This window comes from Corella eumyota, chromosome 7, assembly GCF_963082875.1.
Source record: "Corella eumyota chromosome 7, kaCorEumy4.1, whole genome shotgun sequence".
NCBI lineage: Eukaryota > Metazoa > Chordata > Ascidiacea > Phlebobranchia > Corellidae > Corella > Corella eumyota.
The window spans coordinates 8,520,824-8,548,455 of record NC_137496.1 but is presented as its reverse complement, the minus strand read 5'-3'; the positions used below and the strand labels follow the sequence as shown (position 1 = coordinate 8,548,455).

Genomic DNA, 27,632 nt, shown 5'->3' with positions numbered 1-27,632 from the left:
GGCCACGACAACTCTAATGTTCCATTCTAGAAGCACCTCGCGTGATTTTAATTAGTTAATTAAATTTGTATTTAAAATAAAATAATGCGTTGTCGGCAGGATTCGAACCTGACAACTGTTATGTTGGATTCTCGGAGCAGCTAGCGTGATTTAAATTAATTTTATAACAAAACTGAAATAAAAATGCGTTATCGGCTGGACTCGAACCTTCGCGGGCAGAGCCTAAAAGAAATCAAGTCTAAAATAAGTTTTTTTCCCCGAGCAGCTAGCGCGATTTTAATTAATTATTTAAATTTGAACTAAAACTAAATAAAAAAATTCGTTGTCGGCAGGATTCGAATATGTGCGGACAGCGCCTAAAAGATTGTAAGTCTATGGCCTCGGCCACGACAACTTTTTTGTTTACTTTTCAAGGCAACTTTAATTTCTAAAATTGTATTTATTTAATTTAATTTTTAATTAAAAAATGCAAAAAAAATGCGTTTTCGGCAGGATTCGAACTTGTGCCTGCAGTGCTGATTAGTTTCCTTTTTTATAGCCTTAACCAATCGGTCACGGCAACTCTTGCTTTTCCTTCTTGAGGCAGCTAGCGTGATTTTATTCAATTATTTAAATGCTCGTCCCATGGCATTGTAATTTTTTCATGGTTTTGGGGTTTTAATTATTTTTATTGGTTAAGTGTAGATTTTTGTCCCAATAAGCTAGGTATTTACAGTAATATGTGTAGATATGCTAAGTGCAGTTTCTTTACAGTTATAATTGCTGTTATTCTTTTGACCGTTTCTAACAACCAACTTTGTTCCTATTTGAATAAGGTATATATGCTATTTGTATAATTTTTAAAAACAGAATTTTATAAAATTTTGCTGAACAAATTGTCAAATTTTAATCAAACGAATGTTAAATTTTAACATTTTTTATCGAATTTTAATCAAACCAATCTTATTTGTGGACTAACAATTAATAAAGTTAAAAGAAAAAAGGCATATTGTTCGTATTTTTAATTTTTTAAACGTAAGCCGATAGATATTCTTTATTACAACTCAAGTTGTAGGATCACGTCTGTAAAACTACATATATGTTTAATAAATAAGCAAAAGTGATAAAAATTCGAATTGCTGGTTGTGGGTAAATGGCCAGCTGCAAATATTTGTTGCAACTTTTACGTTAATTTACTTTTGTTAATAAAATGATTTAAAATAATTTTTGTCGCAATTACAAAAATAATTATGGTTACTAAATTAAAGACTGTTATTGCATTTCATTAAAGAAAAGAATTACTTGCCCATTTAAAATTTATTTTATTGCTGTAACAGGTTTTGCAATATAATAACAGTTTTATATATCTAATCGTGTTATTTAAATAAAATGCATGTTAAAGGCAATACAAAATGACATTTCCTACTTTAAAACGAACCACCCCAAAAAAGTTTAGAATACCCGAGGAAATAGTAGGACGCGAAGTACGCACAAAGTTCGCTACGCAAACACCTTGTTTAAACCAACCAAAAAAAATTGACTTAAAATCAAAGTTTCGAAAGACAATAAGGCATAAGGCTGCCAATCACAATTGGTGGCTTACTTAAGATTTATGTTTATTAGCATCTTAACAATGCTTTCGCACTTACTGGGTTGGCCGAGTGGTTAAGGCGTTGGACTTAAGTTCCAATGGACGAATGTCCGCGTGGGTTCGAACCCCACACCCAGTAATATCATTTTAACTTGATTTATTTTAAAAAAAATGACATTTGGTTCAAAACCGTTTAAACCTTTTTTTTATAAAAAAAACTTACACAGTAAATTAAAATATAACCTTTATAATAACTAGACTAAATTTCAGCAAACAAACACGCATCGATGTCGTATAATATAATCAAACTAAATTTAAAAGCAAAATATTTATCTTATTTTTTATTAATCAAGCAAATATTTAAGCATAATTGACAATAAAATACCTAATTTTATACCCAAAGTAAAAATCATGAACCTTTACCACTTTAAGTAAAATGTTTTTGATATTTTGAGCATTTGCTTGAACAAATAAACGCTGTAAAAGACTCTTGTAGGGAGTGAGGTCAAGAAAATTTTAATCCTAAAAAGTATCGACTGAAACTGTGCTCCTTGGTCTGGTGACAATGTTGACGGTAATAAATCTTGCTAGTAAGCATTTGCAAGTTTTATTGCAAAGCGTTGCAAAACCGATTAACGCTACCACTATTCAGACTTTGCAATATAAGGATGTTTATTCTAGGCACCTCCTTGTTTGTTATCACAAAACCAATCACTTACCGAATTGGAAAATTGGCTTCTTATGTTCTATCCGAGAATATCCCTAGTTAAAAATTATTTTCAGAAAAAGAATACTTACCTTTTGTGTATGAAAATTAAATTTGTTGTTTAAAAACTACATCTTGACTTATTCAGCTTCTCATTTTTTAAGTTTTTTTACAATTAAACAACAACTAGAAATATAAGACGTCTTATAATACACATGGCTTTGTTTCGCTGCGATGCAATTTTATCGTTATTAATCGTGTTTTTAAAGAACAAAGCAAACTTATTAACCCAACGAGTATGTTTTACGATTTTGTACAGTATGCAATAAAACCGCTTCAAATAGCGTATAAAAAAATTACATACATTTCCTACTCTTTATTGCCACTTTTTTATTATTCACGAAGCCCAATCACTACTTTAACCTAATCCAATTGTTTATTTTTGTTTTATTAATTGTAAAATGATTTAAAAAAAATTAGGCAAGGGTCACCCTTTCCTATGCAAAAAGGTACAAATGTTTTGCCCTTTTATTCAACGTCACAATGCCATTGTGAAATGAAACCGACTTTATCAATTACATCGTGTGATTCAATTAGCAACCGTAACTCTGTGTGTGATGAAAAGTGAACAAATAAATATGTCTTAAGCATAAATAAGTATTTCACGTACTTAAAGTAGGAAAAATTTTGCTAAATAAAATACGAGCGCGCCAGGACTCGAACCTGGAATCTTCTGCTCCGTAGGCAGACGCGTTATCCATTGCGTCACGCACCCGCACTGTCAAATTTGATAAATAATGTTTTGTTAATTAAAACTTTAAAAATGTTAAGTCTGTCCAAACAAAAAACGAAATAATGGGCATGCTTCCCCAGAAACTTTTTGAATTTATTTGCTGTAAACACGCTATTTTTAGATTTAATAGTTAATTGTTTAAAATAAAGGCCCTTTCACACGGCGTACGCAAAATTTATTTATTATTGTCTATTTCCTATATAATTTAAAACGTATTTTGTATATTTCAAATTCTCATTTTAATAGAGCTTGAATTGACACAATAAAAAGCAAAGTAGCATAACAGATTTATTTTATTATAAGCGTCTATTAAGTTTAAAACTAAAAACTTTGGGGAAATAATGGTGCAAGTTATGTAACAACTGACAATAGATTTCAACGAAAAAATTTATAAACAATTTATTAATTTTCTTGTTCATCTTGTCAGCTCTTCTATAAAATAACACGATATATTATTAAGCATTGTAATTAAGACACCTCAGATTATAAAGTTTTTGTTGATAATCTATTTAACTTTTCTTTCGAATAAATATTCTTTTACCTCTACATACTTAAATCTCCACCACCCCCCTCCCTCCTCCTTTTCCTAGCCATCCTTTCTCTTCTCTATACAATCACAACATCACCCCATGTTTATGTTGTTGTCCTACTCTTATTGTTCAAGTTGTTGTCCTACTCTTATTGTTTAAGTTTGCAATAAAAATAGGCAACCTTACTTTTGTTAGTGTATTCCATCAACACAGTTTTAATATTAAACAGACAGACAGAAAAGTGTATTTAATGACTGTTGCACTTACCAAATGCTTCTGCAAAATGATGTCGAACTAAGCTATTAGCTGCAAATAACTAAAATATTCCTCGATTACAAAAGTTTAATTAACTTCTTGCATACCAAAATATGCACATCACAGAATGTCAGCGGTTCGATAAAGTTAGTTAGAATTTGCCCTTTTTTAACACTTTGTAGAAACTCTACAGGAAGCAAATAATAAAATTTTGCGCTTTTGTTGAAAAATATGGCAACTTTAATTTTATTTTTTTTGTTTCATTAATAATTTACTTAATTTTTTGATGTGTTTACATTTAAGTTACTTTTAATTACTTGCATTTATTTTCGTTATTTTAAACCCTGCGTCAGAATTACTGTGACAACCATTTAATAGGGCATTCTTTTTTTTAACAAAAAACCATAGCAGTTTTTTAAAGTCAAATGGTAAATTTATATTTTAAGTGCTATTTTTGCTTTTTTCTTTTAAAAAACACAGCTAAAATAAGTTTTTTTTTAAGATATTAGAAATTAAGTTGTCATTAAGGTTGATTGGTATGTAACTTATTTAAAATAAATTCACATAAACTTACTTTAATTTTAATAAAAAAAAAATTTGATGTTGATTTAATACGAAATTTTATGTGCTGACAAGCTTTGACTTTCTTTTTTCGATGTCAAAAGTATATCGAATGCTTTTAATTATAACTTGTTTATGAAATTTGCAGTTTATATTTAACATTTCTTGTCGCACAAAAATTTATCTGTTTTTTTTCTGGTATTGATTCATATTTTAATCTAGTCATTTACGCTTCATATTAAGTGCATATACTTAAATTAAACCTGGCAATTTAGTTTTACTAAACGGACGCCACCAAACAAACATGGATTTGGACTTCAAAGTAAATTTAGTGTTAATTTTTTTTAAATAGTCGGAATCTCATATTCTTGTACACAACCAATCATTAAGAACAATCAAAATTATTAAATTTGCTACTTGTGCAAAAACATTGCACAGAATATCAAAAAAAATAATAAAATTTAGTCGACTTTTTTTATATTCGCGAGTTAGAATTTGCATAAGCTGTTAATTACAGTCGGAAGATAAACAATAGCCTAATTTAACATAAACGTCATGATAGGTTTACAAATCTTCGTGGTGTTTAAAGTTTAACGTATTATTTTAAAGTAATCAGAAAAATTTTTTTTTAAAATAACAACCAACTTCATGATAGTAAAATAATATTAGGCGTTTCTGGAGATTGAACCCAGGATCTCCTGTTTACGAGACAGACGCTTTACCACTAAGCTATGAAGCCTTGGTGACTAAATAAATAAAATACTGATTCGATTCAAAAGTTTTTTTAAACAAGTTAAAATTTGTTATTACTAATTATGCAATCCTGTCTGGTAATGTTCAGGCAAGTGGTGGGCAATATAAGGGAGTTTTGAAAAAAACACAGACCTTTAAGATTTTTTCTGCAATTTAGTCCACCATCTAGCAAAAAAAGTAGTTTATCAACCTTTAAGATTAATGGAAAAATACAGATTCTTTAACTTCCATTAAATCAATCATCTGATTTTGGATTTATAAAATTATTTTTGTCTTTTAAAGATGTTTAAAAGAAGCTGGTAATGCACATGTTTACGTTTGTAAAACTGTTTTAATATATTTATATTGAAAAGGGTTTTTTTAAAACGCAATAATTGTGTCAAAGTAATTTTAAATTCATCATCACAACAAGCAAAAATACTTACAACTAGATTTATTTGATAAATAAAATAAGATTTAAAATAATTTCATCATTTTTGAAATAAATCTCTATTAATAAATAAAGATAATCATAAACATAAATTAATTATGATTATCAACTAAATTATTAAATCAAATTTTATGTATTTAATTATTAGATAAATGTTTATCATTATTATTTTCTTTTTAATTTAAAAGATTGCGGTTCGAGTCCACCTAGGGTCAAATATATAATCGCCTTTTTTACAATTTTGCTTTGCAAATTTGATAGAAATGTCGCAAATCAGTCGTTTCTGTGTCCCAATCATTGGCGCGTTTAGCTCTTTAACCGAAAAGTTGGAGGTTCGACCCCCCCCCCCCCCCCCCAAGAACGAAACTAGTTTTTTCTCATTTTTATTATTATAATTTTGCTTTGCAAATTTAATAGAAGTGTCGCGAATTAGTCGTATTTGTGTCGCAATAGATTGGCGCGTTTTGCTCTTAACCGCAAGGTTGAAGGTTCGGGCCCATTTATGAACGAAATATATAATTACATTTTAATTGTATTAATTTTGCTTTGCAAATTTAAACAAAGTGGGCGAAATAATTGTCTCTGTCGCGCAATCGGTTAGGGCGTTCAGCTGTTAGGAGAAAGTTTGAAGGTTTAAGTCCACCAAGGGCCAAATTTATTTTGTTACATTTTTTTATTATAATTTTGATCTCTAAATTTAGATCAAGTGTGCCAAAAAATGTCGTCTCTATGGCGCAATCACTTGCGAGTTCGTCTGTTAACCGAAAGGTCGGTTGTTCGAGTCCACCCAAGGTCAAATACATTTTGTTACATTTTTATTATTATAATTTTAATCTTTAGATTCAATTCAACTGTAGCAATGAATGTCGTCTCTGTGGCGCAATCGGTTAGCGCGTTCGGCTGTTAACCGAAAGGTTGGTGGTTCAAGCCCACCCAGGGACGATTTTTTGTTTGCTTCATTTTTATTACTATAATAATGTTTTGCAAATTTCATAAAAATGTCGCGAATCAGTTGTTGTTGTGTTGCAATCGTTGGCGCATTTGGCTATTAACTATTAACTTCCATTAAATCAATCATCTGATTTTGAATTTATAAAATTATTTCCGTTTTTTAAAGATGTTAAAAAAAAGCTGGTGCACATGTTAACGTTTGTAAAACTGTTTTAATATATTTATATTAAAAAGGGTGATATCCCATACAATTATTTTTTTTAAAGAACGCAATAATTGTGTCAAAGTAATTTGAAAATCATTATTACAACAAGCAAAAATACTTACAACTGGATTTATTTGATAAATAAAATACGATTTAAAATCATTTGATCATTTTTAAAATTAATTTCTATTAATAAATAAAGATAATCATAAACATAAATTAATTAAGATTATCAACTAAATTATTAAATCAAATTTTATGTATTTAATTATTAGATAAATGTTTATCATTATTTTCTTTTTAATTTAAAAGATTGCGGTTCGAGTCCACCCAGGGTCAAATATATAATCGTCTTCTTTTACAATTTTGCTTTGCAAATTTGATAGAAATGTCGCAAATCAGTCGTTTCTGTGTCGCAATCATTGGCGCGTTTAACTCTTTAACCGAAAAGTTGGAGGTAAACATGGATTTAGACATTACTTAATTTAGCGTTTAATTTTGAAAGAAATTAGACAGAATTTTATATTCTTGTAAACAACCGACAGCTAAGGGCAGTTATTAATCAATAAATTTACTACACTCCATTTTTAACAAAACTTATCTTGGAGACAATATTAAACATCGGTGGTAAAGTTTATGCTTGTCAAGCTTGGGATTTCTGGTTTTCACCCAGACGGTCCGTGTAGAAATAGTTTTTTTATTTTCGACGTGCGTTTTAATGTTATGATGCATAGATCGTTCAATTTGGGAGTTTTCAACAAGAATTTAAATATTAAAATACTTTACTTTATTTTAAATACATTTGTTTGTAACGACATGACTGATACATCGACTTTCTTTAAAGGCATTATGACATAGTGTTAAAGCGCCTGTCTAGTAAAAAGAAGGTCCTGGGGTCGATCCCCATTAGCGCCTAATCATTTACCGCACGATCAGTAAAAGTTTTATTATGAAGGTACTGTCCAACGATATCCACTGAACAACGTTACTTATTTTTTGTGGATAAACTCTTTGTTCCCTTTAAGGCAGCTAGCGTAATTTTAGTTAAAAAATTAGTAAAAAAAAATCCGTTGTCGACAGGATTCGAACCTTCGCGGGCAAAGCGCAAAAGATTTCAAGTCGATTGCCTTAACGACTCGGCCACGCCAATTCGTATGTTGGAATCTCGGAGCAGCCAGCGTGATTTAATCAAATTATTTAAAGTTGTATTAAAACATAAAATAAAGCGTTGTCGGCATGAGTCGAACCTGCGCGGGCAGAGCCTCAAAAAACTCAAACCTATAGCTCCACCAATCGGCCACGACAACTCTAATGTTCCATTCTAGAAGCACCTCGCGTGATTTTAATTAGTTAATTAAATTTGTATTTAAAATAAAATAATGCGTTGTCGGCAGGATTCGAACCTGACAACTGTTATGTTGGATTCTCGGAGCAGCTAGCGTGATTTAAATTAATTTTATAACAAAACTGAAATAAAAATGCGTTATCGGCTGGACTCGAACCTTCGCGGGCAGAGCCTAAAAGAAATCAAGTCTAAAATAAGTTTTTTTCCCCGAGCAGCTAGCGCGATTTTAATTAATTATTTAAATTTGAACTAAAACTAAATAAAAAAATTCGTTGTCGGCAGGATTCGAATATGTGCGGACAGCGCCTAAAAGATTGTAAGTCTATGGCCTCGGCCACGACAACTTTTTTGTTTACTTTTCAAGGCAACTTTAATTTCTAAAATTGTATTTATTTAATTTAATTTTTAATTAAAAAATGCAAAAAAAATGCGTTTTCGGCAGGATTCGAACTTGTGCCTGCAGTGCTGATTAGTTTCCTTTTTTATAGCCTTAACCAATCGGTCACGGCAACTCTTGCTTTTCCTTCTTGAGGCAGCTAGCGTGATTTTATTCAATTATTTAAATGCTCGTCCCATGGCATTGTAATTTTTTCATGGTTTTGGGGTTTTAATTATTTTTATTGGTTAAGTGTAGATTTTTGTCCCAATAAGCTAGGTATTTACAGTAATATGTGTAGATATGCTAAGTGCAGTTTCTTTACAGTTATAATTGCTGTTATTCTTTTGACCGTTTCTAACAACCAACTTTGTTCCTATTTGAATAAGGTATATATGCTATTTGTATAATTTTTAAAAACAGAATTTTATAAAATTTTGCTGAACAAATTGTCAAATTTTAATCAAACGAATGTTAAATTTTAACATTTTTTATCGAATTTTAATCAAACCAATCTTATTTGTGGACTAACAATTAATAAAGTTAAAAGAAAAAAGGCATATTGTTCGTATTTTTAATTTTTTAAACGTAAGCCGATAGATATTCTTTATTACAACTCAAGTTGTAGGATCACGTCTGTAAAACTACATATATGTTTAATAAATAAGCAAAAGTGATAAAAATTCGAATTGCTGGTTGTGGGTAAATGGCCAGCTGCAAATATTTGTTGCAACTTTTACGTTAATTTACTTTTGTTAATAAAGTGATTTAAAATAATTTTTGTCGCAATTACAAAAATAATTATGGTTACTAAATTAAAGACTGTTATTGCATTTCATTAAAGAAAAGAATTACTTGCCCATTTAAAATTTATTTTATTGCTGTAACAGGTTTTGCAATATAATAACAGTTTTATATATCTAATCGTGTTATTTAAATAAAATGCATGTTAAAGGCAATACAAAATGACATTTCCTACTTTAAAATGAACCACCCCAAAAAAGTTTAGAATACCCGAGGAAATAGTAGGACGCGAAGTACGCACAAAGCTCGCTACGCAAACACCTTGTTTAAACCAACCAAAAAAAATTGACTTAAAATCAAAGTTTCGAAAGACAATAAGGCATAAGGCTGCCAATCACAATTGGTGGCTTACTTAAGATTTATGTTTATTAGCATCTTAACAAGGCTTTCGCACTTACTGGGTTGGCGAGTGGTTAAGGCGTTGGACTTAAGTTCCAATGGACGAATGTCCGCGTGGTTTCGAACCCCACACCCAGTAATTTCATTTTAACTTGATTTATTTTAAAAAAAATGACATTTGGTTCAAAACCGTTTAAACCTTTTTTTTATAAAAAAAACTTACACAGTAAATTAAAATATAACCTTTATAATAACTAGACTAAATTTCAGCAAACAAACACGCATCGATGTCGTATAATATAATCAAACTAAATTTAAAAGCAAAATATTTATCTTATTTTTTATTAATCAAGCAAATATTTAAGCATAATTGACAATAAAATACCTAATTTTATACCCAAAGTAAAAATCATGAACCTTTACCACTTTAAGTAAAATGTTTTTGATATTTTGAGCATTTGCTTGAACAAATAAACGCTGTAAAAGACTCTTGTAGGGAGTGAGGTCAAGAAAATTTTAATCCTAAAAAGTATCGACTGAAACTGTGCTCCTTGGTCTGGTGACAATGTTGACGGTAATAAATCTTGCTAGTAAGCATTTGCAAGTTTTATTGCAAAGCGTTGCAAAACCGATTAACGCTACCACTATTCAGACTTTGCAATATAAGGATGTTTATTCTAGGCACCTCCTTGTTTGTTATCACAAAACCAATCACTTACCGAATTGGAAAATTGGCTTCTTATGTTCTATCCGAGAATATCCCTAGTTAAAAATTATTTTCAGAAAAAGAATACTTACCTTTTGTGTATGAAAATTAAATTTGTTGTTTAAAAACTACATCTTGACTTATTCAGCTTCTCATTTTTTAAGTTTTTTTACAATTAAACAACAACTAGAAATATAAGACGTCTTATAATACACATGGCTTTGTTTCGCTGCGATGCAATTTTATCGTTATTAATCGTGTTTTTAAAGAACAAAGCAAACTTATTAACCCAACGAGTATGTTTTACGATTTTGTACAGTATGCAATAAAACCGCTTCAAATAGCGTATAAAAAAATTACATACATTTCCTACTCTTTATTGCCACTTTTTTATTATTCACGAAGCCCAATCACTACTTTAACCTAATCCAATTGTTTATTTTTGTTTTATTAATTGTAAAATGATTTAAAAAAATTTAGGCAAGGGTCACCCTTTCCTATGCAAAAAGGTACAAATTTTTTGCCCTTTTATTCAACGTCACAATGCCATTGTGAAATGAAACCGACTTTATCAATTACATCGTGTGATTCAATTAGCAACCGTAACTCTGTGTGTGATGAAAAGTGAACAAATAAATATGTCTTAAGCATAAATAAGTATTTCACGTACTTAAAGTAGGAAAAATTTTGCTAAATAAAATACGAGCGCGCCAGGACTCGAACCTGGAATCTTCTGCTCCGTAGGCAGACGCGTTATCCATTGCGCCACGCACCCGCACTGTCAAATTTGATAAATAATGTTTTGTTAATTAAAACTTTAAAAATGTTAAGTCTGTCCAAACAAAAAACGAAATAATGGGCATGCTTCCCCAGAAACTTTTTGAATTTATTTGCTGTAAACACGCTATTTTTAGATTTAATAGTTAATTGTTTAAAATAAAGGCCCTTTCACACGGCGTACGCAAAATTTATTTATTATTGTCTATTTCCTATATAATTTAAAACGTATTTTGTATATTTCAAATTCTCATTTTAATAGAGCTTGAATTGACACAATAAAAAGCAAAGTAGCATAACAGATTTATTTTATTATAAGCGTCTATTAAGTTTAAAACTAAAAACTTTGGGGAAATAATGGTGCAAGTTATGTAACAACTGACAATAGATTTCAACGAAAATATTTATAAACAATTTATTAATTTTCTTGTTCATCTTGTCAGCTCTTCTATAAAATAACACGATATATTATTAAGCATTGTAATTAAGACACCTCAGATTATAAAGTTTTTGTTGATAATCTATTTAACTTTTCTTTCGAATAAATATTCTTTTACCTCTACATACTTAAATCTCCACCACCCCCCTCCCTCCTCCTTTTCCTAGCCATCCTTTCTCTTCTCTATACAATCACAACATCACCCCATGTTTATGTTGTTGTCCTACTCTTATTGTTCAAGTGTTTGTGTAATGTACATAAATAGCCTAAGTTTGCAATAAAAATAGGCAACCTTACTTTTGTTAGTGTATTCCATCAACACAGTTTTAATATTAAACAGACAGACAGAAAAGTGTATTTAATGACTGTTGCACTTACCAAATGCTTCTGCAAAATGATGTCGAACTAAGCTATTAGCTGCAAATAACTAAAATATTCCTCGATTACAAAAGTTTAATTAACTTCTTGCATACCAAAATATGCACATCACAAAATGTCAGCGGTTCGATAAAGTTAGTTAGAATTTGCCCTTTTTTAACACTTTGTAGAAACTCTACAGGAAGCAAATAATAAAATTTTGCGCTTTTGTTGAAAAATATGGTAACTTTAATTTTATTTTTTTTGTTTCATTAATAATTTACTTAATTTTTTGATGTGTTTACATTTAAGTTACTTTTAATTACTTGCATTTATTTTCGTTATTTTAAACCCTGCGTCAGAATTACTGTGACAACCATTTAATAGGGCATTCTTTTTTTTAACAAAAAACCATAGCAGCTTTTTAAAGTCAAATGGTAAATTTATATTTTAAGTGCTATTTTTGCTTTTTTCTTTTAAAAAACACAGCTAAAATAAGTTTTTTTTTAAGATATTAGAAATTAAGTTGTCATTAAGGTTGATTGGTATGTAACTTATTTAAAATAAATTCACATAAACTTACTTTAATTTTAATAAAAAAAATATTTGATGTTGATTTAATACGAAATTTTATGTGCTGACAAGCTTTGACTTTCTTTTTTCGATGTCAAAAGTATATCGAATGCTTTTAATTATAACTTGTTTATGAAATTTGCAGTTTATATTTAACATTTCTTGTCGCACAAAAATTTATCTGTTTTTTTTCTGGTATTGATTCATATTTTAATCTAGTCATTTACGCTTCATATTAAGTGCATATACTTAAATTAAACCTGGCAATTTAGTTTTACTAAACGGACGCCACCAAACAAACATGGATTTGGACTTCAAAGTAAATTTAGTGTTAATTTTTTTTAAATAGTCGGAATCTCATATTCTTGTACACAACCAATCATTAAGAACAATCAAAATTATTAAATTTGCTACTTGTGCAAAAACATTGCACAGAATATCAAAAAAAATAATAAAATTTAGTCGACTTTTTTTATATTCGCGAGTTAGAATTTGCATAAGCTGTTAATTACAGTCGGAAGATAAACAATAGCCTAATTTAACATAAACGTCATGATAGGTTTACAAATCTTCGTGGTGTTTAAAGTTTAACGTATTATTTTAAAGTAATCAGAAAAAATTTTTTTTAAAATAACAACCAACTTCATGATAGTAAAATAATATTAGGCGTTTCTGGAGATTGAACCCAGGATCTCCTGTTTACGAGACAGACGCTTTACCACTAAGCTATGAAGCCTTGGTGACTAAATAAATAAAATACTGATTCGATTCAAAAGTTTTTTTAAACAAGTTAAAATTTGTTATTACTAATTATGCAATCCTGTCTGGTAATGTTCAGGCAAGTGGTGGGCAATATAAAGGAGTTTTGAAAAAAACACAGACCTTTAAGATTTTTTCTGCAATTTAGTCCACCATCTAGCAAAAAAAGTAGTTTATCAACCTTTAAGATTAATGGAAAAATACAGATTCTTTAACTTCCATTAAATCAATCATCTGATTTTGGATTTATAAAATTATTTTTGTCTTCTAAAGATGTTTAAAAGAAGCTGGTAATGCACATGTTTACGTTTGTAAAACTGTTTTAATATATTTATATTGAAAAGGGTTTTTTTAAAACGCAATAATTGTGTCAAAGTAATTTTAAATTCATCATCACAACAAGCAAAAATACTTACAACTAGATTTATTTGATAAATAAAATAAGATTTAAAATAATTTCATCATTTTTGAAATAAATCTCTATTAATAAATAAAGATAAACATAAATTAATTATGATTATCAACTAAATTATTAAATCAAATTTTATGTATTTAATTATTAGATAAATGTTTATCATTATTATTTTCTTTTTAATTTAAAAGATTGCGGTTCGAGTCCACCTAGGGTCAAATATATAATCGCTTTTTTTACAATTTTGCTTTGCAAATTTGATAGAAATGTCGCAAATCAGTCGTTTCTGTGTCGCAATCATTGGCGCGTTTAACTCTTTAACCGAAAAGTTGGAGGTAAACATGGATTTAGACATTACTTAATTTAGCGTTTAATTTTGAAAGAAATTAGACAGAATTTTATATTCTTGTAAACAACCGACAGCTAAGGGCAGTTATTAATCAATAAATTTACTACACTCCATTTTTAACAAAACTTATCTTGGAGACAATATTAAACATCGGTGGTAAAGTTTATGCTTGTCAAGCTTGGGATTTCTGGTTTTCACCCAGACGGTCCGTGTAGAAATAGTTTTTTTATTTTCGACGTGCGTTTTAATGTTATGATGCATAGATCGTTCAATTTGGGAGTTTTCAACAAGAATTTAAATATTAAAATACTTTACTTTATTTTAAATACATTTGTTTGTAACGACATGACTGATACATCGACTTTCTTTAAAGGCATTATGACATAGTGTTAAAGCGCCTGTCTAGTAAAAAGAAGGTCCTGGGGTCGATCCCCATTAGCGCCTAATCATTTACCGCACGATCAGTAAAAGTTTTATTATGAAGGTACTGTCCAACGATATCCACTGAACAACGTTACTTATTTTTTGTGGATAAACTCTTTGTTCCCTTTAAGGCAGCTAGCGTAATTTTAGTTAAAAAATTAGTAAAAAAAAATCCGTTGTCGACAGGATTCGAACCTTCGCGGGCAAAGCGCAAAAGATTTCAAGTCGATTGCCTTAACGACTCGGCCACGCCAATTCGTATGTTGGAATCTCGGAGCAGCCAGCGTGATTTAATCAAATTATTTAAAGTTGTATTAAAACATAAAATAAAGCGTTGTCGGCATGAGTCGAACCTGCGCGGGCAGAGCCTCAAAAAACTCAAACCTATAGCTCCACCAATCGGCCACGACAACTCTAATGTTCCATTCTAGAAGCACCTCGCGTGATTTTAATTAGTTAATTAAATTTGTATTTAAAATAAAATAATGCGTTGTCGGCAGGATTCGAACCTGACAACTGTTATGTTGGATTCTCGGAGCAGCTAGCGTGATTTAAATTAATTTTATAACAAAACTGAAATAAAAATGCGTTATCGGCTGGACTCGAACCTTCGCGGGCAGAGCCTAAAAGAAATCAAGTCTAAAATAAGTTTTTTTCCCCGAGCAGCTAGCGCGATTTTAATTAATTATTTAAATTTGAACTAAAACTAAATAAAAAAATTCGTTGTCGGCAGGATTCGAATATGTGCGGACAGCGCCTAAAAGATTGTAAGTCTATGGCCTCGGCCACGACAACTTTTTTGTTTACTTTTCAAGGCAACTTTAATTTCTAAAATTGTATTTATTTAATTTAATTTTTAATTAAAAAATGCAAAAAAAATGCGTTTTCGGCAGGATTCGAACTTGTGCCTGCAGTGCTGATTAGTTTCCTTTTTTATAGCCTTAACCAATCGGTCACGGCAACTCTTGCTTTTCCTTCTTGAGGCAGCTAGCGTGATTTTATTCAATTATTTAAATGCTCGTCCCATGGCATTGTAATTTTTTCATGGTTTTGGGGTTTTAATTATTTTTATTGGTTAAGTGTAGATTTTTGTCCCAATAAGCTAGGTATTTACAGTAATATGTGTAGATATGCTAAGTGCAGTTTCTTTACAGTTATAATTGCTGTTATTCTTTTGACCGTTTCTAACAACCAACTTTGTTCCTATTTGAATAAGGTATATATGCTATTTGTATAATTTTTAAAAACAGAATTTTATAAAATTTTGCTGAACAAATTGTCAAATTTTAATCAAACGAATGTTAAATTTTAACATTTTTTATCGAATTTTAATCAAACCAATCTTATTTGTGGACTAACAATTAATAAAGTTAAAAGAAAAAAGGCATATTGTTCGTATTTTTAATTTTTTAAACGTAAGCCGATAGATATTCTTTATTACAACTCAAGTTGTAGGATCACGTCTGTAAAACTACATATATGTTTAATAAATAAGCAAAAGTGATAAAAATTCGAATTGCTGGTTGTGGGTAAATGGCCAGCTGCAAATATTTGTTGCAACTTTTACGTTAATTTACTTTTGTTAATAAAGTGATTTAAAATAATTTTTGTCGCAATTACAAAAATAATTATGGTTACTAAATTAAAGACTGTTATTGCATTTCATTAAAGAAAAGAATTACTTGCCCATTTAAAATTTATTTTATTGCTGTAACAGGTTTTGCAATATAATAACAGTTTTATATATCTAATCGTGTTATTTAAATAAAATGCATGTTAAAGGCAATACAAAATGACATTTCCTACTTTAAAATGAACCACCCCAAAAAAGTTTAGAATACCCGAGGAAATAGTAGGACGCGAAGTACGCACAAAGCTCGCTACGCAAACACCTTGTTTAAACCAACCAAAAAAAATTGACTTAAAATCAAAGTTTCGAAAGACAATAAGGCATAAGGCTGCCAATCACAATTGGTGGCTTACTTAAGATTTATGTTTATTAGCATCTTAACAAGGCTTTCGCACTTACTGGGTTGGACGAGTGGTTAAGGCGTTGGACTGAAGTTCCAATGGACGAATGTCCGCTTGGGTTCGAACCCCACACCCAGTAATTTCATTTTAACTTGATTTATTTTAAAAAAAATGACATTTGGTTCAAAACCGTTTAAACCTTTTTTTTATAAAAAAAACTTACACAGTAAATTAAAATATAACCTTTATAATAACTAGACTAAATTTCAGCAAACAAACACGCATCGATGTCGTATAATATAATCAAACTAAATTTAAAAGCAAAATATTTATCTTATTTTTTATTAATCAAGCAAATATTTAAGCATAATTGACAATAAAATACCTAATTTTATACCCAAAGTAAAAATCATGAACCTTTACCACTTTAAGTAAAATGTTTTTGATATTTTGAGCATTTGCTTGAACAAATAAACGCTGTAAAAGACTCTTGTAGGGAGTGAGGTCAAGAAAATTTTAATCCTAAAAAGTATCGACTGAAACTGTGCTCCTTGGTCTGGTGACAATGTTGACGGTAATAAATCTTGCTAGTAAGCATTTGCAAGTTTTATTGCAAAGCGTTGCAAAACCGATTAACGCTACCACTATTCAGACTTTGCAATATAAGGATGTTTATTCTAGGCACCTCCTTGTTTGTTATCACAAAACCAATCACTTACCGAATTGGAAAATTGGCTTCTTATGTTCTATCCGAGAATATCCCTAGTTAAAAATTATTTTCAGAAAAAGAATACTTACCTTTTGTGTATGAAAATTAAATTTGTTGTTTAAAAACTACATCTTGACTTATTCAGCTTCTCATTTTTTAAGTTTTTTTACAATTAAACAACAACTAGAAATATAAGACGTCTTATAATACACATGGCTTTGTTTCGCTGCGATGCAATTTTATCGTTATTAATCGTGTTTTTAAAGAACAAAGCAAACTTATTAACCCAACGAGTATGTTTTACGATTTTGTACAGTATGCAATAAAACCGCTTCAAATAGCGTATAAAAAAATTACATACATTTCCTACTCTTTATTGCCACTTTTTTATTATTCACGAAGCCCAATCACTACTTTAACCTAATCCAATTGTTTATTTTTGTTTTATTAATTGTAAAATGATTTAAAAAAATTTAGGCAAGGGTCACCCTTTCCTATGCAAAAAGGTACAAATTTTTTGCCCTTTTATTCCACGTCACAATGCCATTGTGAAATGAAACCGACTTTATCAATTACATCGTGTGATTCAATTAGCAACCGTAACTCTGTGTGTGATGAAAAGTGAACAAATAAATATGTCTTAAGCATAAATAAGTATTTCACGTACTTAAAGTAGGAAAAATTTTGCTAAATAAAATACGAGCGCGCCAGGACTCGAACCTGGAATCTTCTGCTCCGTAGGCAGACGCGTTATCCATTGCGCCACGCACCCGCACTGTCAAATTTGATAAATAATGTTTTGTTAATTAAAACTTTAAAAATGTTAAGTCTGTCCAAACAAAAAACGAAATAATGGGCATGCTTCCCCAGAAACTTTTTGAATTTATTTGCTGTAAACACGCTATTTTTAGATTTAATAGTTAATTGTTTAAAATAAAGGCCCTTTCACACGGCGTACGCAAAATTTATTTATTATTGTCTATTTCCTATATAATTTAAAACGTATTTTGTATATTTCAAATTCTCATTTTAATAGAGCTTGAATTGACACAATAAAAAGCAAAGTAGCATAACAGATTTATTTTATTATAAGCGTCTATTAAGTTTAAAACTAAAAACTTTGGGGAAATAATGGTGCAAGTTATGTAACAACTGACAATAGATTTCAACGAAAATATTTATAAACAATTTATTAATTTTCTTGTTCATCTTGTCAGCTCTTCTATAAAATAACACGATATATTATTAAGCATTGTAATTAAGACACCTCAGATTATAAAGTTTTTGTTGATAATCTATTTAACTTTTCTTTCGAATAAATATTCTTTTACCTCTACATACTTAAATCTCCACCACCCCCCTCCCTCCTCCTTTTCCTAGCCATCCTTTCTCTTCTCTATACAATCACAACATCACCCCATGTTTATGTTGTTGTCCTACTCTTATTGTTCAAGTGTTTGTGTAATGTACATAAATAGCCTAAGTTTGCAATAAAAATAGGCAACCTTACTTTTGTTAGTGTATTCCATCAACACAGTTTTAATATTAAACAGACAGACAGAAAAGTGTATTTAATGACTGTTGCACTTACCAAATGCTTCTGCAAAATGATGTCGAACTAAGCTATTAGCTGCAAATAACTAAAATATTCCTCGATTACAAAAGTTTAATTAACTTCTTGCATACCAAAATATGCACATCACAAAATGTCAGCGGTTCGATAAAGTTAGTTAGAATTTGCCCTTTTTTAACACTTTGTAGAAACTCTACAGGAAGCAAATAATAAAATTTTGCGCTTTTGTTGAAAAATATGGTAACTTTAATTTTATTTTTTTTGTTTCATTAATAATTTACTTAATTTTTTGATGTGTTTACATTTAAGTTACTTTTAATTACTTGCATTTATTTTCGTTATTTTAAACCCTGCGTCAGAATTACTGTGACAACCATTTAATAGGGCATTCTTTTTTTTAACAAAAAACCATAGCAGCTTTTTAAAGTCAAATGGTAAATTTATATTTTAAGTGCTATTTTTGCTTTTTTCTTTTAAAAAACACAGCTAAAATAAGTTTTTTTTTAAGATATTAGAAATTAAGTTGTCATTAAGGTTGATTGGTATGTAACTTATTTAAAATAAATTCACATAAACTTACTTTAATTTTAATAAAAAAAATATTTGATGTTGATTTAATACGAAATTTTATGTGCTGACAAGCTTTGACTTTCTTTTTTCGATGTCAAAAGTATATCGAATGCTTTTAATTATAACTTGTTTATGAAATTTGCAGTTTATATTTAACATTTCTTGTCGCACAAAAATTTATCTGTTTTTTTTCTGGTATTGATTCATATTTTAATCTAGTCATTTACGCTTCATATTAAGTGCATATACTTAAATTAAACCTGGCAATTTAGTTTTACTAAACGGACGCCACCAAACAAACATGGATTTGGACTTCAAAGTAAATTTAGTGTTAATTTTTTTTAAATAGTCGGAATCTCATATTCTTGTACACAACCAATCATTAAGAACAATCAAAATTATTAAATTTGCTACTTGTGCAAAAACATTGCACAGAATATCAAAAAAAATAATAAAATTTAGTCGACTTTTTTTATATTCGCGAGTTAGAATTTGCATAAGCTGTTAATTACAGTCGGAAGATAAACAATAGCCTAATTTAACATAAACGTCATGATAGGTTTACAAATCTTCGTGGTGTTTAAAGTTTAACGTATTATTTTAAAGTAATCAGAAAAATTTTTTTTTAAAATAACAACCAACTTCATGATAGTAAAATAATATTAGGCGTTTCTGGAGATTGAACCCAGGATCTCCTGTTTACGAGACAGACGCTTTACCACTAAGCTATGAAGCCTTGGTGACTAAATAAATAAAATACTGATTCGATTCAAAAGTTTTTTTAAACAAGTTAAAATTTGTTATTACTAATTATGCAATCCTGTCTGGTAATGTTCAGGCAAGTGGTGGGCAATATAAGGGAGTTTTGAAAAAAACACAGACCTTTAAGATTTTTTCTGCAATTTAGTCCACCATCTAGCAAAAAAAGTAGTTTATCAACCTTTAAGATTAATGGAAAAATACAGATTCTTTAACTTCCATTAAATCAATCATCTGATTTTGGATTTATAAAATTATTTTTGTCTTTTAAAGATGTTTAAAAGAAGCTGGTAATGCACATGTTTACGTTTGTAAAACTGTTTTAATATATTTATATTGAAAAGGGTTTTTTTAAAACGCAATAATTGTGTCAAAGTAATTTTAAATTCATCATCACAACAAGCAAAAATACTTACAACTAGATTTATTTGATAAATAAAATAAGATTTAAAATAATTTCATCATTTTTGAAATAAATCTCTATTAATAAATAAAGATAATCATAAACATAAATTAATTATGATTATCAACTAAATTATTAAATCAAATTTTATGTATTTAATTATTAGATAAATGTTTATCATTATTATTTTCTTTTTAATTTAAAAGATTGCGGTTCGAGTCCACCTAGGGTCAAATATATAATCGCTTTTTTTACAATTTTGCTTTGCAAATTTGATAGAAATGTCGCAAATCAGTCGTTTCTGTGTCGCAATCATTGGCGCGTTTAACTCTTTAACCGAAAAGTTGGAGGTAAACATGGATTTAGACATTACTTAATTTAGCGTTTAATTTTGAAAGAAATTAGACAGAATTTTATATTCTTGTAAACAACCGACAGCTAAGGGCAGTTATTAATCAATAAATTTACTACACTCCATTTTTAACAAAACTTATCTTGGAGACAATATTAAACATCGGTGGTAAAGTTTATGCTTGTCAAGCTTGGGATTTCTGGTTTTCACCCAGACGGTCCGTGTAGAAATAGTTTTTTTATTTTCGACGTGCGTTTTAATGTTATGATGCATAGATCGTTCAATTTGGGAGTTTTCAACAAGAATTTAAATATTAAAATACTTTACTTTATTTTAAATACATTTGTTTGTAACGACATGACTGATACATCGACTTTCTTTAAAGGCATTATGACATAGTGTTAAAGCGCCTGTCTAGTAAAAAGAAGGTCCTGGGGTCGATCCCCATTAGCGCCTAATCATTTACCGCACGATCAGTAAAAGTTTTATTATGAAGGTACTGTCCAACGATATCCACTGAACAACGTTACTTATTTTTTGTGGATAAACTCTTTGTTCCCTTTAAGGCAGCTAGCGTAATTTTAGTTAAAAAATTAGTAAAAAAAAATCCGTTGTCGACAGGATTCGAACCTTCGCGGGCAAAGCGCAAAAGATTTCAAGTCGATTGCCTTAACGACTCGGCCACGCCAATTCGTATGTTGGAATCTCGGAGCAGCCAGCGTGATTTAATCAAATTATTTAAAGTTGTATTAAAACATAAAATAAAGCGTTGTCGGCATGAGTCGAACCTGCGCGGGCAGAGCCTCAAAAAACTCAAACCTATAGCTCCACCAATCGGCCACGACAACTCTAATGTTCCATTCTAGAAGCACCTCGCGTGATTTTAATTAGTTAATTAAATTTGTATTTAAAATAAAATAATGCGTTGTCGGCAGGATTCGAACCTGACAACTGTTATGTTGGATTCTCGGAGCAGCTAGCGTGATTTAAATTAATTTTATAACAAAACTGAAATAAAAATGCGTTATCGGCTGGACTCGAACCTTCGCGGGCAGAGCCTAAAAGAAATCAAGTCTAAAATAAGTTTTTTTCCCCGAGCAGCTAGCGCGATTTTAATTAATTATTTAAATTTGAACTAAAACTAAATAAAAAAATTCGTTGTCGGCAGGATTCGAATATGTGCGGACAGCGCCTAAAAGATTGTAAGTCTATGGCCTCGGCCACGACAACTTTTTTGTTTACTTTTCAAGGCAACTTTAATTTCTAAAATTGTATTTATTTAATTTAATTTTTAATTAAAAAATGCAAAAAAAATGCGTTTTCGGCAGGATTCGAACTTGTGCCTGCAGTGCTGATTAGTTTCCTTTTTTATAGCCTTAACCAATCGGTCACGGCAACTCTTGCTTTTCCTTCTTGAGGCAGCTAGCGTGATTTTATTCAATTATTTAAATGCTCGTCCCATGGCATTGTAATTTTTTCATGGTTTTGGGGTTTTAATTATTTTTATTGGTTAAGTGTAGATTTTTGTCCCAATAAGCTAGGTATTTACAGTAATATGTGTAGATATGCTAAGTGCAGTTTCTTTACAGTTATAATTGCTGTTATTCTTTTGACCGTTTCTAACAACCAACTTTGTTCCTATTTGAATAAGGTATATATGCTATTTGTATAATTTTTAAAAACAGAATTTTATAAAATTTTGCTGAACAAATTGTCAAATTTTAATCAAACGAATGTTAAATTTTAACATTTTTTATCGAATTTTAATCAAACCAATCTTATTTGTGGACTAACAATTAATAAAGTTAAAAGAAAAAAGGCATATTGTTCGTATTTTTAATTTTTTAAACGTAAGCCGATAGATATTTTTTATTACAACTCAAGTTGTAGGATCACGTCTGTAAAACTACATATATGTTTAATAAATAAGCAAAAGTGATAAAAATTCGAATTGCTGGTTGTGGGTAAATGGCCAGCTGCAAATATTTGTTGCAACTTTTACGTTAATTTACTTTTGTTAATAAAGTGATTTAAAATAATTTTTGTCGCAATTACAAAAATAATTATGGTTACTAAATTAAAGACTGTTATTGCATTTCATTAAAGAAAAGAATTACTTGCCCATTTAAAATTTATTTTATTGCTGTAACAGGTTTTGCAATATAATAACAGTTTTATATATCTAATCGTGTTATTTAAATAAAATGCATGTTAAAGGCAATACAAAATGACATTTCCTACTTTAAAATGAACCACCCCAAAAAAGTTTAGAATACCCGAGGAAATAGTAGGACGCGAAGTACGCACAAAGCTCGCTACGCAAACACCTTGTTTAAACCAACCAAAAAAAATTGACTTAAAATCAAAGTTTCGAAAGACAATAAGGCATAAGGCTGCCAATCACAATTGGTGGCTTACTTAAGATTTATGTTTATTAGCATCTTAACAAGGCTTTCGCACTTACTGGGTTGGCGAGTGGTTAAGGCGTTGGACTTAAGTTCCAATGGACGAATGTCCGCGTGGGTTCGAACCCCACACCCAGTAATTTCATTTTAACTTGATTTATTTTAAAAAAAATGACATTTGGTTCAAAACCGTTTAAACCTTTTTTTTATAAAAAAAACTTACACAGTAAATTAAAATATAACCTTTATAATAACTAGACTAAATTTCAGCAAACAAACACGCATCGATGTCGTATAATATAATCAAACTAAATTTAAAAGCAAAATATTTATCTTATTTTTTATTAATCAAGCAAATATTTAAGCATAATTGACAATAAAATACCTAATTTTATACCCAAAGTAAAAATCATGAACCTTTACCACTTTAAGTAAAATGTTTTTGATATTTTGAGCATTTGCTTGAACAAATAAACGCTGTAAAAGACTCTTGTAGGGAGTGAGGTCAAGAAAATTTTAATCCTAAAAAGTATCGACTGAAACTGTGCTCCTTGGTCTGGTGACAATGTTGACGGTAATAAATCTTGCTAGTAAGCATTTGCAAGTTTTATTGCAAAGCGTTGCAAAACCGATTAACGCTACCACTATTCAGACTTTGCAATATAAGGATGTTTATTCTAGGCACCTCCTTGTTTGTTATCACAAAACCAATCACTTACCGAATTGGAAAATTGGCTTCTTATGTTCTATCCGAGAATATCCCTAGTTAAAAATTATTTTCAGAAAAAGAATACTTACCTTTTGTGTATGAAAATTAAATTTGTTGTTTAAAAACTACATCTTGACTTATTCAGCTTCTCATTTTTTAAGTTTTTTTACAATTAAACAACAACTAGAAATATAAGACGTCTTATAATACACATGGCTTTGTTTCGCTGCGATGCAATTTTATCGTTATTAATCGTGTTTTTAAAGAACAAAGCAAACTTATTAACCCAACGAGTATGTTTTACGATTTTGTACAGTATGCAATAAAACCGCTTCAAATAGCGTATAAAAAAATTACATACATTTCCTACTCTTTATTGCCACTTTTTTATTATTCACGAAGCCCAATCACTACTTTAACCTAATCCAATTGTTTATTTTTGTTTTATTAATTGTAAAATGATTTAAAAAAATTTAGGCAAGGGTCACCCTTCCCTATGCAAAAAAGTACAAATTTTTTGCCCTTTTATTCAACGTCACAATGCCATTGTGAAATGAAACCGACTTTATCAATTACATCGTGTGATTCAATTAGCAACCGTAACTCTGTGTGTGATGAAAAGTGAACAAATAAATATGTCTTAAGCATAAATAAGTATTTCACGTACTTAAAGTAGGAAAAATTTTGCTAAATAAAATACGAGCGCGCCAGGACTCGAACCTGGAATCTTCTGCTCCGTAGGCAGACGCGTTATCCATTGCGCCACGCACCCGCACTGTCAAATTTGATAAATAATGTTTTGTTAATTAAAACTTTAAAAATGTTAAGTCTGTCCAAACAAAAAACGAAATAATGGGCATGCTTCCCCAGAAACTTTTTGAATTTATTTGCTGTAAACACGCTATTTTTAGATTTAATAGTTAATTGTTTAAAATAAAGGCCCTTTCACACGGCGTACGCAAAATTTATTTATTATTGTCTATTTCCTATATAATTTAAAACGTATTTTGTATATTTCAAATTCTCATTTTAATAGAGCTTGAATTGACACAATAAAAAGCAAAGTAGCATAACAGATTTATTTTATTATAAGCGTCTATTAAGTTTAAAACTAAAAACTTTGGGGAAATAATGGTGCAAGTTATGTAACAACTGACAATAGATTTCAACGAAAATATTTATAAACAATTTATTAATTTTCTTGTTCATCTTGTCAGCTCTTCTATAAAATAACACGATATATTATTAAGCATTGTAATTAAGACACCTCAGATTATAAAGTTTTTGTTGATAATCTATTTAACTTTTCTTTCGAATAAATATTCTTTTACCTCTACATACTTAAATCTCCACCACCCCCCTCCCTCCTCCTTTTCCTAGCCATCCTTTCTCTTCTCTATACAATCACAACATCACCCCATGTTTATGTTGTTGTCCTACTCTTATTGTTCAAGTGTTTGTGTAATGTACATAAATAGCCTAAGTTTGCAATAAAAATAGGCAACCTTACTTTTGTTAGTGTATTCCATCAACACAGTTTTAATATTAAACAGACAGACAGAAAAGTGTATTTAATGACTGTTGCACTTACCAAATGCTTCTGCAAAATGATGTCGAACTAAGCTATTAGCTGCAAATAACTAAAATATTCCTCGATTACAAAAGTTTAATTAACTTCTTGCATACCAAAATATGCACATCACAAAATGTCAGCGGTTCGATAAAGTTAGTTAGAATTTGCCCTTTTTTAACACTTTGTAGAAACTCTACAGGAAGCAAATAATAAAATTTTGCGCTTTTGTTGAAAAATATGGTAACTTTAATTTTATTTTTTTTGTTTCATTAATAATTTACTTAATTTTTTGATGTGTTTACATTTAAGTTACTTTTAATTACTTGCATTTATTTTCGTTATTTTAAACCCTGCGTCAGAATTACTGTGACAACCATTTAATAGGGCATTCTTTTTTTTAACAAAAAACCATAGCAGCTTTTTAAAGTCAAATGGTAAATTTATATTTTAAGTGCTATTTTTGCTTTTTTCTTTTAAAAAACACAGCTAAAATAAGTTTTTTTTTAAGATATTAGAAATTAAGTTGTCATTAAGGTTGATTGGTATGTAACTTATTTAAAATAAATTCACATAAACTTACTTTAATTTTAATAAAAAAAATATTTGATGTTGATTTAATACGAAATTTTATGTGCTGACAAGCTTTGACTTTCTTTTTTCGATGTCAAAAGTATATCGAATGCTTTTAATTATAACTTGTTTATGAAATTTGCAGTTTATATTTAACATTTCTTGTCGCACAAAAATTTATCTGTTTTTTTTCTGGTATTGATTCATATTTTAATCTAGTCATTTACGCTTCATATTAAGTGCATATACTTAAATTAAACCTGGCAATTTAGTTTTACTAAACGGACGCCACCAAACAAACATGGATTTGGACTTCAAAGTAAATTTAGTGTTAATTTTTTTTAAATAGTCGGAATCTCATATTCTTGTACACAACCAATCATTAAGAACAATCAAAATTATTAAATTTGCTACTTGTGCAAAAACATTGCACAGAATATCAAAAAAAATAATAAAATTTAGTCGACTTTTTTTATATTCGCGAGTTAGAATTTGCATAAGCTGTTAATTACAGTCGGAAGATAAACAATAGCCTAATTTAACATAAACGTCATGATAGGTTTACAAATCTTCGTGGTGTTTAAAGTTTAACGTATTATTTTAAAGTAATCAGAAAAAATTTTTTTTAAAATAACAACCAACTTCATGATAGTAAAATAATATTAGGCGTTTCTGGAGATTGAACCCAGGATCTCCTGTTTACGAGACAGACGCTTTACCACTAAGCTATGAAGCCTTGGTGACTAAATAAATAAAATACTGATTCGATTCAAAAGTTTTTTTAAACAAGTTAAAATTTGTTATTACTAATTATGCAATCCTGTCTGGTAATGTTCAGGCAAGTGGTGGGCAATATAAAGGAGTTTTGAAAAAAACACAGACCTTTAAGATTTTTTCTGCAATTTAGTCCACCATCTAGCAAAAAAAGTAGTTTATCAACCTTTAAGATTAATGGAAAAATACAGATTCTTTAACTTCCATTAAATCAATCATCTGATTTTGGATTTATAAAATTATTTTTGTCTTCTAAAGATGTTTAAAAGAAGCTGGTAATGCACATGTTTACGTTTGTAAAACTGTTTTAATATATTTATATTGAAAAGGGTTTTTTTAAAACGCAATAATTGTGTCAAAGTAATTTTAAATTCATCATCACAACAAGCAAAAATACTTACAACTAGATTTATTTGATAAATAAAATAAGATTTAAAATAATTTCATCATTTTTGAAATAAATCTCTATTAATAAATAAAGATAATCATAAACATAAATTAATTATGATTATCAACTAAATTATTAAATCAAATTTTATGTATTTAATTATTAGATAAATGTTTATCATTATTATTTTCTTTTTAATTTAAAAGATTGCGGTTCGAGTCCACCTAGGGTCAAATATATAATCGCTTTTTTTACAATTTTGCTTTGCAAATTTGATAGAAATGTCGCAAATCAGTCGTTTCTGTGTCGCAATCATTGGCGCGTTTAACTCTTTAACCGAAAAGTTGGAGGTAAACATGGATTTAGACATTACTTAATTTAGCGTTTAATTTTGAAAGAAATTAGACAGAATTTTATATTCTTGTAAACAACCGACATCTAAGGGCAGTTATTAATCAATAAA

At 29.5% G+C, this 27,632-nt stretch overlaps 7 non-coding genes across 7 annotated transcripts; 3 read left to right on the top strand and 4 right to left on the bottom strand.

Annotated features, from left to right (window-relative positions):
- The first annotated feature begins 1,626 nt into the window (after window positions 1–1,626).
- Window positions 1,627–1,709, top strand: Trnal-uaa (transfer RNA leucine (anticodon UAA)). Its single transcript has one exon. It is a non-coding gene; the product is annotated as a tRNA-Leu (tRNA).
- A 1,269-nt stretch (window positions 1,710–2,978) lies between these two features.
- On the bottom strand, window positions 2,979–3,051 carry Trnar-acg (transfer RNA arginine (anticodon ACG)). The gene has a single exon. It is a non-coding gene; the product is annotated as a tRNA-Arg (tRNA).
- Window positions 3,052–6,466: 3,415 nt separating this feature from the next.
- Window positions 6,467–6,540, top strand: Trnan-guu (transfer RNA asparagine (anticodon GUU)). Its single transcript has one exon. It is a non-coding gene; the product is annotated as a tRNA-Asn (tRNA).
- Window positions 6,541–11,026: 4,486 nt separating this feature from the next.
- Window positions 11,027–11,099, bottom strand: Trnar-acg (transfer RNA arginine (anticodon ACG)). Its single transcript has one exon. It is a non-coding gene; the product is annotated as a tRNA-Arg (tRNA).
- A 6,693-nt stretch (window positions 11,100–17,792) lies between these two features.
- Trnar-acg (transfer RNA arginine (anticodon ACG)) lies at window positions 17,793–17,865 on the bottom strand. The gene has a single exon. It is a non-coding gene; the product is annotated as a tRNA-Arg (tRNA).
- Window positions 17,866–23,212: 5,347 nt separating this feature from the next.
- Trnal-uaa (transfer RNA leucine (anticodon UAA)) lies at window positions 23,213–23,294 on the top strand. Its single transcript has one exon. It is a non-coding gene; the product is annotated as a tRNA-Leu (tRNA).
- A 1,269-nt stretch (window positions 23,295–24,563) lies between these two features.
- On the bottom strand, window positions 24,564–24,636 carry Trnar-acg (transfer RNA arginine (anticodon ACG)). Its single transcript has one exon. It is a non-coding gene; the product is annotated as a tRNA-Arg (tRNA).
- Between the last annotated feature and the right edge of the window lie 2,996 nt (window positions 24,637–27,632).